The sequence below is a fragment of the Balaenoptera acutorostrata genome, chromosome 13, assembly GCF_949987535.1.
Source record: "Balaenoptera acutorostrata chromosome 13, mBalAcu1.1, whole genome shotgun sequence".
NCBI classification, from domain to species: Eukaryota; Metazoa; Chordata; class Mammalia; order Artiodactyla; family Balaenopteridae; genus Balaenoptera; species Balaenoptera acutorostrata.
Window position 1 is genome coordinate 56,705,285 of NC_080076.1, and position 13,673 is coordinate 56,718,957.

At 37.5% G+C, this 13,673-nt stretch overlaps 1 long non-coding RNA gene across 5 annotated transcripts in view; it reads left to right on the top strand.

Moving 5' to 3' along the window:
• The window catches only part of LOC130704610 (uncharacterized), a 169,063-nt gene extending 155,744 nt beyond the window's left edge, over positions 1 to 13,319 (top strand). For all 5 annotated transcript variants that reach the window (XR_009005033.1, XR_009005032.1, XR_009005034.1 and 2 more), the window contains 2 exons: positions 5,978 to 6,140; positions 11,848 to 13,319. This is a non-coding gene — a long non-coding RNA (uncharacterized LOC130704610). The remainder of the gene's footprint in view (positions 1 to 5,977; positions 6,141 to 11,847) is intronic.
• The last annotated feature ends 354 nt before the right edge of the window (positions 13,320 to 13,673 follow it).

The following is a 13,673-nucleotide window of genomic DNA, read 5'->3' on the forward strand; positions in this document are numbered from 1 at the left end:
AGAAAAATAATTGACAAGTTTATAGTACCAGTTTGTGGAACCTAGTTTTCTCTCTTACTTGATTTTCCACCAATACCTTAACAGACTCAAAAGCAAGGAAATAAACCAAACTCTATGTGATTTGCCCATGGAAGGAAGGGTCATATCCCTAACACAGAAAAGTTAGCCCCTGATGCAAGGAGAGATGTCAAAACCTAAAGAAGTTCAAGAAGAGATGGAGTCCTGGACTCTGCTGCCTATGGAGTCAGGGAAGCTGACAGATCACTTAAGAGAGAAGGAGAGACCCATCCAAGTGAAGCCCCTGGATGTAAATCAGTCAGATTTTGAATCCAAGATTTCTTGATATTCAGTCTACAGACCTAAATCATTTTGATACTACGCAATTACACATAGCAGCATGGAGATAGAAAAATATTACAACTCATGTGCATATTTTTACCTCTTCATCTCACTTAGAACAGACAGCAAAATTCCTAAGCATATTACAAATTATTAGAGTTTCACTTGCATTTGCCATTTGGTTAAAACTCACAGCTGGTTTTATTGTTGCTGCTGTTGTTTATTTCTTTTTAATTTCTGGAAATAAAACACCAGATATTATTAAGAGGCACTTTAATTTTTACAGATAAATGTTATGAATCTGTCTAATAATCCTTCTGTGTTATGAATAGATCAACTTCTACCTTTGAAGATTCTATAAGAGATTTTGCAATATCTCTGACTCTTCATTGATTTCCTTGGCATGTGACAGAAAATTTTCTGGGAATGCATTGCTTTTGAATTTTTATGCAGTCTCATTGGTATAATTTTAAGACTTTTTGAAAATAAAGATAAAATTTAATTAAAAATTCCACCATATGTGGTCTAACAGTGCAGATAATCCAACTGATATTTAACCAGGACTTTGCACAGTTCATGTGGCATTTGTGAAGGTAATGACAATTACGTTGGAACACACCCCTCTCTCTGACTAGAAAATTTCTGTGGAAACTGATTGTAAGATGCAACCAAATACCAGAAACATTAAAATGTCTTAGATTCAAAGAACCACAACATATCTTTGAACATTGACTCTATTTCAATTGTTATGAGCTCTCTTGCAGGAGCATATAGTTTATTCATTCCTGGGCCTCTGCTCTTTGTCCTCTTTACCTGTTATCTTCTGTTATTATTATGTCTTCTCTTTATCCTCTATTTTGTGGTGGTGGGAGTGTGGGAGATGTTCAACAAAATCCTTGAGCATGGTTCATCTCTTCTAGTCTTATTGAATCGTCTTATTAGATACAGAACAGATATGGGTGAAAGAGATTCTCACAGGCAATATTCAAAATAATAGTATATTTTTATGCTTTATGTCCTCCAGCTAAAGAGAAAAATAAATAAAAGGAAAACGAAACAAGACAAAGACACAAACAAACAAAAAACCAGCCCAACAACAGTAGCAGTCTAGAGCAACAATGGAAGACAGTGCGCCATATACAACCTGGAGAGCCAGTCCAAGTTTCCTTTTCCTTCTTTTCTAAGAGTTGTGACTGGTTCTATTTAATTAATTTCCTGTCTTGGAATATCATGTATACTTTTTTGTTTAATTCTTTTAGCGGTTGCCACAGGATTTACAATTTATATTATTAAATAATCTAAGTGTACCTTCAAAGTACACTCCACAGTTTCTTGTTTGGTACGGTTACCTTAAAACAGAGTATTCTGGAATCTTCCCTCCTGTCTCTTGTGATACTGCTTTTGTTTGCTTCACTCATCCACATGCTTTGATCCCCTAAAGCACTGTTACTAGTGTCATTGCAAACAAACTGCTATATTTTAGACCAATTAAGAAGAATAAAAATATTTTTAACCTTCATCAATTCCTTCTTTGATGCCCTTCCTCTTTTTTTAAATAGTCAAGTTTCCAAGCTATATTATTTATCTCCTGCCTGAAGAACTTCTTTTAACATTTCTCATAAGGTTGGTCTCCTAGTAATGAATTTGTTTGCCAGAGAAACTCTTTATTTATCCTTTACTTTTTAAAGACAGTATCACTGGGCATAGATTTCTAGGTTGGCAAGTTTTTTGTTTTTTTCTTTCAACACTTTAAAGATTTTACTCCACTCTTCTCTCGCTTGCATGGTTTCTGATGAGAAGTCTGCTGTAATCCTTACCCTTGTCCTCTATAGAGAAGGTATTTTTCCCCTTTTGCTTCCTTCAAGACTTTATCTTTGATTCTCTACAGTTTGAACCTGATATGCCAAGGTGGGGATTTTTCTTTTGTGTTTACCTTGCTTATTGTTCTCTGAGCTTCCTGGATTTGTGGTTTTATGTGTGTCATTAATTTGTAAAGTTCTCAGGTTTTATTACCTCAAATATTTCTTCTGCCCAATTCTCTCTTTTTTCTCCTGTTGGTATCCCAATTAGGTATATTTCATATACATATATCTGATAATATCCCACTGTTCTTAAATGTTTTGTTCTGGGATTTTTTTCCTTCTCTTTTTCTCTTTGCATTTCACAGTTCGAGAAGTTTCTACTGACCTATTTTCAATCCTTTCCTGAGTCTACTGATAATTCGAACATCTACCTAGGTCTGTTTGATTTCTTTTTCTCTTCAGATTGTACTTTTGTCTTGCGTTTTGAAATCCTTTGTAATTTTTTGTTGAAAGCAGGACATTTGTGTCTTTAACAGCTACTGAGGTTAAACAGGCCTTTTGTGTGAGGATTTAGTTAATCAGGTCAGGAATTGGGCTGTGTTTGATGTTTGTTTGACTATAGGCTTGAAATTCCTCTAATGACCTTGTTTTTTTCTCCCACATTGGCTGTGGGTCTTCCCTTCATTCTACTCCTCTGAGAGAGCCTTTGTCTTGCAGCTCTTTCAGCTAGACTCCACTGTTATTACACTGGAGACTGTTTGCATGGTGGTGGAGTGTAACAGAAGGGAAGCTTTCTATAATCTGATTAAGTCTCAGTATTTAAGTGGGCCTGTGTCTCGGAGTGAGGCCTTTCCAAGTGTTTCTGTCCCTCTCTAGAACTATACCTCTTTCCTGCTGATCTGCTTCTCCATTCCCTGGTTACCACTGTTCCAAATCTATTTCTTTGAAATCTGGTACCCTGTTGATGTTGTTTGTAACCATTTAGGTGAGGCAAGAAGTCTGGAACCACCTGCAGCAGGGCAGTAATCTCTCCCTTTATACACTCCCCTAGCTGGGATAAAGTTTCTTTATTGCCCTCTGGTGAATTAGTTTTCCCTATAGAATAAGCCTTGGTTATGGAGAAGAAACGGGGAAGATTACACAGTGGCTACTTTTCCTTACCTTGTGCCAAGACCGTAAGGGTTTTTTTTTCTTGAATCCTCAGCCTGAGAACCTGGTAGCCTTTATGGTGAAAAAGCACATCAAAGTGTGAGGTCCCCCCAGGATTGTCTTCAGTGGTGCCTCACTTTCCAAGAGGTCCACACTCTGCCTCCAGCAGTTGTCCAAATAACTAGTGGTTCTACCATTTATAACAAGGAGGATCACCTTCTGCTCAAGGGAAACAGATGTGTCTCACTGGATATGCCTGTCCCTCCAGATTTCAGTGTGGTGGTTTGTCCTGAAAATTCACTTCTCTGATGGGTCCAAGAAAAGGCATTGATGGTCCATTTTTCTAACTTTCCTTTGTTGTGAGGATGGGCATGATGAACTCCAAGATCTCTACCTGTTGGAGCTGAAACTGGAAATGGAATGATTGGTTTCATATCGTTTGGCAAATTTTACAGCTTTATTTCACTTTTTCTAGGATTGCAGGTTTCCCAGCATCAGTAAACAGTACAATGAAGTACAATCTGGAAATATGAATGTTCCACAAAACATTTGACTACCAAAAAGTATCAGAATTGTCCAGAAAATTAAGCTGTCTCAACCATTTTAAGAACTGATAAGAGAAAGGGAATTTTTATTTTATTTTTTATGGATCATACATACTGGAAGTAATGCTTGAAAGCACAGTATTTAGTTAAGAAAGTTGATTCCATTTTAGCACTGTAGATTCTGTAAGAAATTGTCAACTTCCATCATTAATTCAATTTTTTGCTGAAACAATTAGGTTCCTAATTGACTGAAATAAGGGTTTAAATTCCAGTTTGAGGTTTTAGTTTTCATTTCGATACTTCTTTATTTCATCCAACTCATTTTCGATTTTTTAATCTTCATTCATTTTCTTCTTTCACGTCATGAAGGATACCAGTCTTCTGAAATGCTTCCTTAACCCTTCATCCTTCATTAGATCCTTCTTAGGAGTATATTCTTCTTGAGTTTTCCAGATGGTATGTCCAGATTCTTTGGTTGCACTCTTTTGCTTTGTTTCATAGTCTCTCTGTTACTTTCTTTGTTTTTGCTACTGTTTTCTTTAATTAGCTTCAAACAAAGCAAGATTCATTTAGATACAGAGGGCACTTATTCCACAGAGGGTTTTGGAATACTTTGTCCTTGCCCTCTGCCCACTTATAGAATAGTAGGATCATTGTTTCACACCTCAGCTCTGAGAATATGTCTGGGGTCAGACTGCATGGATCTGAGTCCTAGATGCTGTAGTGTGTCCTGGGTAAGTTCCATAATGCACGTGTGCCTCACTTTCCTCAACTGTAAAAGGAAGATAATAATTGGCCCTACACCTAAGGTTGTTTACAGGATGATGTGAGATAATGTATGCTAAACACTTAGAACCATGCCTGGCACATAGTAAGTACTCAAAAAATGTTAGCTATTATTATTATCTAGCAACCAAAGCCAGGACTGTTGGAGCAGACTGTGCCAGATATGCAGGTGATAAGAGGTGTCTGCACCCTGTGCTGACCACCCCTACTCCTGGTGTGACCCACTCATGCATGAAATGGATAGAGGGATGAGTCTAATTCTCTCTTTCTAACAAGCTTTCACCTTCTACATCTGTGTTGCACTAAGGGGGTATGCCTCCTTCCCTGTTACCTGGCTTTGACTGATACTCCCCACATATAGAATAACTAAAAAACTGGTATTTTCACATTTACAGCTACCAAAAATATTGCTATCTCTGTCTCATGTATGAAGGTTTTACTGTACAGGCTATAACTGTCTATCTTCTCCCAATTTTCCCACTTCTATGATTTTAAAAGTAGTTTCCTTTCTTCCTTTCCTCAGATGTTCTCAGACTTGTCAGATGAAGGCTGGCTTTTTTTCATTTTTTTCTCAAGTCAGTTCAGTTCAGATCTATCTGCTTCATAGCAAGTAGGAATTTTGCCCATATTCTGCAATAAACTTATACTTGGGCCCTTGATCTACGTGTGGTTATGTGTTTTCACTTTGTTGTTATGGTTATTCATTTGGAGATATTTTAGTGGAAGTTGGAAAAGCCTGCACTGCCATATGCCTTTAAAAACAGAATTTGAACTTAAATTTTTAAAAAACAGTATAAAGAAAATATAAAAATTTAAAGTAATTTCTCTGTACTTGCTCTTAACATATTTCAATAATTCAGGTATTGGAAATGAAAGAATTCTTTTTTTCCAGAACTTTTATGTGATCTGTTAAAAAGTAATTTCTAGAACTCAATCAGTTATGGCATTAAGACTACTTCTATACATTTTTCATTGTGTTATAAGGGTTTCCAGTGTTTATTTGTATCTTTTTAAGCCTAAAAGACCTTGTATTTTATTCTCAAATGATTCTACAGATGAGAAATATAGGAGGTTAAGTAACCTTTCCAAAGGTTACACATAACCAGTTAAAGGCAAAGTCAGAACTAAAACCCAGGTCTCCTTGAGTCACTTTTATTAGAACTTGCTGAAATCCAATTACATATACTAATTTTAATTTAATATTTTCTTTTGATCTTAAATCACTCTATGAGTCCCATAAAAGGAAAATTAGCATTTGTTCTATGTAGTTTGAATTCTCAACTTCTTCATGCTCAATGTTAAATTCTGATTTCACACTGAAAGACCTAATTTGTGCTAAAATGGTTCTGTTTGCAGGACAAGCTAACCTAACCATGGAAACCATCTGGTTCTAATGGTATCACCTGCCTGGTTTATCCCAGATAAGATTCAGGATTTCCAGCTATCAAGTGTAGACCCTCTACCCCCACCTTCCTCTCAGATGAGAACCTGAAGGCCGGTACCAGTCTCGACACGACTGGTATGGAATGAAATTTCTGCTCATTATATTTTATTTCTCCCCTCATTTTAATGTAAATTACCCTGCATTCAGAATGAACTCCCAAAAGATGCTTCCTTGTGACTATATTCTTATAATGGATCCTAAGTTATCATCCACTAATGCATTGAGCTTTGAGGATGGAGACAAGAGTGCATATATCCAATAATAAGTTGGAAAAACACTCTATTGCCCTTTTGAGAGATAAGTTTAAAGCTCACAAGTACAAGAGTAAGAATATACAAAGGTAAAATATGTCGTCCCACCAGCTAGTTGAAATGCAAGGGCCCATTAAACTCAGAGCCATAAGAAGGAAAATGCAAAGCATCCTTTCTCTCTTCTTTTATTGTGGCAGCTTCAGCAACATGATGTTTGCTGGCATATTTAGTACCAGCTGATTCATTCTCATGCAAACTTCCTCTTTATGTCTTACTTTTAACTGACACCTACTCCAATTTCCTGGTAAGAAACGTTTTGTTGTGTTTAGAGTAAATTAATAAGATGATTAACTTACTAATGAAATAAAACTACAAATATCAGTAGTTTCTGAGATCGGGCTTTGAAATCACATTTTTGAGGGATTAGACTGTTCTAATAGAGTATGAAATGGAATAAAAATAATGTATGTCATAAAAACTGTTAGCTTCAACCGTAGAAAGAGGCTGTTGGATTGATTTGTTGGGGCTGTAGTTACCTCAAGCTGGGAAATGAAACCAAGTGGGTCAGTACCACTCAGGCACACTGGGCCAAACAACTGGCAATGACAAAAACAGGTCCTTCATATTCAGAGAGCCATTTAAATCAGGTAAAAAAATATGGTGGTGAAAGAACAATGCCCTTGGATTGGGTGTGGAAAATAAGATAAAGATTCAAAAACCAAAGCCCAGAGATGCTATGTGTCTAACTGCTTAAGAAACTGGCCATTCTCCATGACTAAGGCAATTTTTCACTTGCACCATCTCCTTCTGTTATTTGAGCATCTCATCTCTAATTTGTCATCCTGTATATGGGAACCAAAGAACCCAACTTAGGCAAAGCTCCATTTACTTATTCAAAATCATGAGGCCACGCATGGCTTTTGTTCTCATGGAGGTGTCAGTCTAACTGTATGATCCATACAAAGTACCACATACTTAGTAGCTTTAAAAATAATACTTGGGGACTTCCCTGGTGGTGCAGTGGTTAGGACTCCATGTTCCCAATGCAAGGGGCCCGGGTTCAATCCCTGGTTGGGGAACTGGATCCCACATGCATGCTGCAACTGAGAGTTCACGTGCCACAACTGGGGAGCCCGTGAGCTGCAACCGAGGAGCTGCTGAGCTGCAACCAAGGGGCCTGCCTACCGCAACTAAGACCTGGTGCAACCAAATAAATAAATAAATATTAGAAAAACTAATAATAACCATGTATTAACTCACATTTCCATAGACAGAAGTCTGGGTGGGCTTAGGTTGGGTTCTGTGCTCAGGGTATCACAAAACCAAAATCAAGGTGTTAGCTGGGCTGAGTTCTTACCTGGAGGCTCTGGAGAAGAATCCACTTCCAGGCTCATTCAGGTTGTTGGCAGAATTCAATTCCTTGTAGTTGTAGGACTGAGGGCCCTGTTTTGTCACTGCCTATTGGTTGGAATTTGTTCACAGCTCCTAGATTCTCTCTCTGGTCCTTATATGTGGCCCCCTCCATCCTCAAGATGACAGTGTGCCGAGTCCTTACCATGCTTCAAATCCCTCTGACTTCCCTTCTGCCTTCCCCCTTGCCACAGGCCAGAGAAAGCGTTCTGCTTCAAAGGGCTCATGTATCAAATCAGGCCCACCCAGATAAGCTCCCTATCTTAAGGTCAACCATGCCATATAACATAACAGAATCCAAGGTTCATAACAGAATCATATTCACAGGTTCTAGGGATTAGGGCATGGAGTATTTCCATATTATACAAGAACATATATATTCAGCATCTTGTAAAATATTGGAATTTAATCACTATTGGGTAGCAAGTTGCTGAAGTCAATAAAATCTAGGCAGAGGTGAAAACTAAGCCAGAAGACATGAAGAGTCAGTTCATTAGGAATAGTCAGGAGCCAAAGTAGATGTGATCTTGCTCCAAGAACAGAATCTGCAGGACGTCGCAAGAGCTGTCACTAGTATTTCATGAGTGGGTGAGTTGAAGAGAAACTACCAGAGACATTCTGAGAGGAGCGATCCAAGGAGGGGACCGAAATCAGAAGCTATGGAAGGCTGCGATGGTTGCCAAGAATGAGCCTTTCCCCATGCCTGGCTCTGTGTTTGCAGGTGTACCCATAGCTTACAGGTGACACAACATGGGATAAAGAGGCCCTGACTATCCTAGGCTCAGACAAATATTTTATGAAACATGTACGTATTTGCCTTTTATTCTGGAAACCAACCCATCGTGTGAAATGTTCCATGCTATTGGGTTGGCCAAAAAGTGCCTTCAGTTTTTAAATAAAAATAAAAGACGCATTCTTCATTTTCACCAAGAACTTTATTGTAAAACATATTCACCCTTTTGTTCCACTACCTTTTACCATTTTTCAGGCAACTTCGTAATTCCACCTTCCCAAAACTTTTTATCTTTTTGAGCAAAGAACTGTTCCAGGTGCCTTTTACAGTCTTCCAGGAATTGAAATTTTTTCCATTAAGAGAATTTTGTAAAGACCGAAATAAATGGAAATCTGAAGATGCAATGTCTGGTGAATACGGCAGATGAATCAGAACTTCCCAGCCAAGTTGTAACAGTTTTTGCCTGGCCATCAAAGAAACATGCGGTCTTGCATTATCCTGATGTAAGAGTATGCATTTTCTGTTGACTAATTCTGGACGCTTTTCGTCAAGTGCTTTCAGTTGGTCTAATTGGGAGCAGTACTTGCTGGAATTAATGGTTTGGTTTTCCGGAAGGAGCTCATAATAGAGGACTCCCTTCCAATCCCACCATATATACAACATCACCTTCTTTGGATGACGACTGGCCTTTGGTGTGTTTGGTGGTGGTTCATTTCACTTGCCCCATGACCTCTTCCATTCCACATTATTGTACAGTATCCACTTTTCATCGCGCATCACAATTTGTTTTAAAAATGTAACTTTTTCATTACATTTAAGTAGAGAGTCACATGTGGAAATACGGTCAAGAAGGTTTTTGTCCCTTAACTTATGTGGAACCCAAACATCAAAGTGATTAACATAACCAAGCTGGTGCAAATGAGTTTCAACGCTTGATTTAGATATTTTGAGTATGTAGGATATCTCCCGCGTGGTATAACATTGATTGTTCTCAATTAATGTCTTGATTTGATCTCTATCAACTTCAGCTGGTCAACCAGACTGTGGAGCATTGTCCAGCAAGAAATCTCCAGCATGAAACTTCGCAAACAACTTTTGACACATTCAATCAGTCACAGCACCTTCTCCATACACTGCACAAATCTTGTTGTGTGTTTCAGTTGCATTTTTACCTTTCTTGAAATAATAAAGTATAATATGCCAAAAATGTTGCTTTTTTTCTTCCATCTTCAATACTAAAAGGGCTACACAACAATTCACCAATTTTGATAAGTCTTTTTTAAAATGTACCCTGATATGACAGCTGTCACATAGAGTCTAACAAAATTGTTTTGAATGAAGTTAAAGACAACTGAGTGCTCCTAGAGCCATCTTACGGAAAAAAACAAACAAAACTTTTGGCCAACCCAATAGTATTTTATCTAACTGAAAGAAAATTTCTTGACCCTAAAAAGTACTATCAATAGGTGTAATATTCATTGCACAAGCAATATCTATCCCCTCCTCTCCCTTCCCAGCAAACCCCAGACTGTTGCTTTGGAAAGCCATCTCTCTCCATAGGAACTGCAACTATGTGGTCTGATGGGATATTTACCCTACCCCTTTCTCCAGATCTGAACGAATCCTCCTTGTCACAGTGATAGGATCAGAGACAGGAACTTAACCAGGCCTAGGTTAATTAGCACAATGCATTATCCTAGGTTAGCAGACACAAAAATCTCTTGTCCCATGTTTGGAAGAAGAAAAGATTTTTTTTTCTCTTGCTTTTTATAGATTAGTATACATAAGGTAGGGACATTTTGCTACCAAGAGGGTAAAGCCATCACGTGGAGAAAGTAATTGAAAAACTACAGCAGAAAAATGGAACTGAAGTCCTTATCAAACTATACTTGAAGCCTGTCCTTCCAGTGGAGTCCTTCCAATTACATTTCCATATAATTTAAGGTAGTTTGTATTTGGTTTTCTCTTATTTGTAACTAAAAACTTCTTACCTGATACAATGAGGCAAATAAAAATGAAAAACAATAAAGAATGAAGTTAAATGTATGAGATCTGGTTATTTAGTGTCTCTTTGTACCATGATTATAAAAGAAAGTAATATGGTGTCTAATAGCATTTTCAATGGAAACCATTACATTTGAAGTGAAGAGTATTTTGTTAATGCAGAGAAAGACCACTATAAAATTAAGTTTAAGAAAGCAGTAAGGGAGTAAGAAAACTTTCAGTTTCTAAGCTCACTGAAGGGAAAGTAATTTCCATTTCCATTTTCTCAATTTTTCTTCATTACATTTAATTTGTTAGCAATGGAGGAGGCTCCATTTTTCAACCGCTGCGCAAGCTTTATGCCACTACATGGCGTATATGGAAGTTAGTATTTTGATGTTGGTAATAAAGTGTTTGAAACCCACAAGAACACCTATGTAATAGTTAAATTGCCCTGACATTGTGAAATTTCATTTCTGCTGGGTGCTAAGTTCAGATATCACATTTGTCAAATGGTATAATCATCTTCTCACCTGAAGACAAGAGCCCGGGGAACTTCACAAATGCCATCCAGCACTTAGCCAGCAAAACCTGCTGAAGGTTAAGGTGGCCAAAAGTCACGTCCCATGAAAGAAATGTGAGCAATCATTCTTTTTTAAAATTAGCTGAAAAACTCAAATGTTTTGGCTCATCAGCATAAAGAGACAGTTGGATTTATAGCCTAATTTGAAAACTTCCTCAAAATGAAGAAAGCAGAGTCTTGGATTGAAATGTGTGAGCCTTTCAAACTTGAGCAAGTAGTTAATCTCCTTAGGCCTCAGGTCTTTTTTTTTTTATCTGTAAAACTGGGATATTAGTATCTACCCAATAGAGTAGTTATGAGGATAAAATAAAATCTTATAATGTATTTCTAAAATAAGGAAAGCTTACCTGAAACTTCAATATAGATCTATGGTTAAAACATTTCATATGAACAGGAAACTACATTTATTACAACTCTTCTAGATAGAACATAATGTTCTAGGAAGAAGGTAGATTGTTCATTGTTTATTCTCAGTATTGTCAAGACTCTTGGGTTTTTTGTTTGTTTGCTTTTTGAGGTCCATCTTTTGCATCTTTTGGACATTTTGTTGCCTGTGAGAAGGAAGTTCAGAGAGAGAAGTTAAGGCAGCAACAGCTACCTCTATCCAAGCCCCAGGCCCCTGGCTGAGGCCTGATATGTGCTGAATGTCATCTCTGTTGCTGACAACCTGAGCTCCTAAGTCTATGAACATTAGGCCTATATTTCTAGTAATCAGCTCTGTCGACCTGTGCTGGAGAACCACTTGGGATTATCCACAGCTAAACCCCAAATCGCCTCTGAACACAGACTGACTGACTCACCAAGTTTTCCTTTTTCCCACAGGTCCCTCAGACTCAGCCAACAATCCTTTCCTCTTTCATGCTTCCAGTACTCACTCTACTCCTTGGAGCTTATGGAAGATATGGCAGTGCTCACCAAAGATTCCTCCACTATCCTACATTCCCAGGCCTTGTGGCTGGGTAGGGTCATGTGACTAGTTCTGATCACTGGCTCAGGGGAGGTGATGACATGTGTTACTTCCAGTTCAGAGCACTGAACTGATGGTACATGACTCCTACATTCCCATTCCTCCACTGTGGATGCCAGCTACATTCCAGATGGTACAATCTCCACCAGCCTGGGCTCCTAAGTGACTACATAGAGCAGAGCCCCCAACAAACTTACAACGGGCATGCAGCCTAAGTGAGAAAAAAATGTTTATGTTTTAGATGAGTGGCATATTGAGATTTATTTGTTATTCCAGCATAATCTAACCTATTGTAATTAATTCAGGGCTCTTCATTTGAAATGTGAGAAACTATTATCCAAGATATCCTCTTCTTAACTAAGCTCCCAAAAGCAGATACAGAGGCTATTTTCATTTTAGGGAATATAATACTAATCATTATATAAGTAATAATTAAATATTGGTTAAGTTGAACTGCAGAGATAGAAAAGCATTGGATGAATATAGGAAATCTAAAATAATAGATATAATTTGTGAGAAGAGGAATAGATGTTTCTCTCTGGGGTTCAATGAAGAGAACCACAAAAAAGGGAGGGAAGTTGGAAGAAGCAGGGAAGTGCTGGAGGAGATAACTGAACTAAGACCAGATTATGATTAGCCTTGAGTGTCAGAGTAAAGAGTTAGCCTTGGTAATGGAAATACATGCATGAATTATGAGGCCATTTGACATTAAGCAACAGAAGACTGAGGCTACAATGGATTAAAGAAATAGGAATGTATTATTTTTCTTATGATAAGAATTCTTCAAGCAGTTAGTTCATGTCTTGTGCAGTTAGTTCATGTCTAGCTTCTCAAAGATATCAGTAAGGACCCAAGCTCCTTTTGTTTTTCTGTTCTGTCATCCTGACCATGTATCTTTTGTCCTCATGCTCTCAAGATAGCTGCTACTCTCCAGACAGGCAATCCTCAAGCCAGCCTGAGGCTTTATTGTTTTTGTTTTATAAATCAATATTCACTTGTATTTACCTAAATATTTATATTTTCTGTTGCTCTTCATTATTTCCTGCATTTCTGTGGATTCATCAGCTTACAGCCATCCTGAATGAAAGATTCCTTTTAGTATTTCTTTTAGTATAGGTCTCTTTACAATGATTTCTCTCAATTTTGGTCTGTCTAAAGATTTCAACTAAATTTTTAAAGGCTATTTTTTTTCTGGGTAGAAAATTCTTAGTTGCCATAATTTTCCTTTAGTACTTTAAATATTTAATTCCATTTTCTTTTGGCTTCCACAGTTTCTGCTGAAAAATCAACTATCAATCTTATTTTTGTTTCATCAAAGTGTTTTTTTTTTTTTAATCTCCAACTGCCTTGTCTACTTATAAAACTTTTTTCTTTGTTTTTGGTTTTCAGCAGTTCGACTATGATATGCCTAAGATTGATGGCATTCTTTGTGTTTCTCTTGTTTGAGGTTTGCAGCACTTCTTGAATCTATAATCTCAGCCATTTCTAATATTACCTCTATAACATTTTTTTCCTCTCTTCTGAGACTCCACTAACTGTGTTAGATCTTTTTACAGTGTCTCATAAGACTCTTACACATTTTCTGTATTGTTCATCCTTTTTGTTCTCCATATTTCTATTAACCTGCCTTCGGGTTCACTTATCCCATCTTATTCTGTGTCAAAGTCTGATCATAAACCCA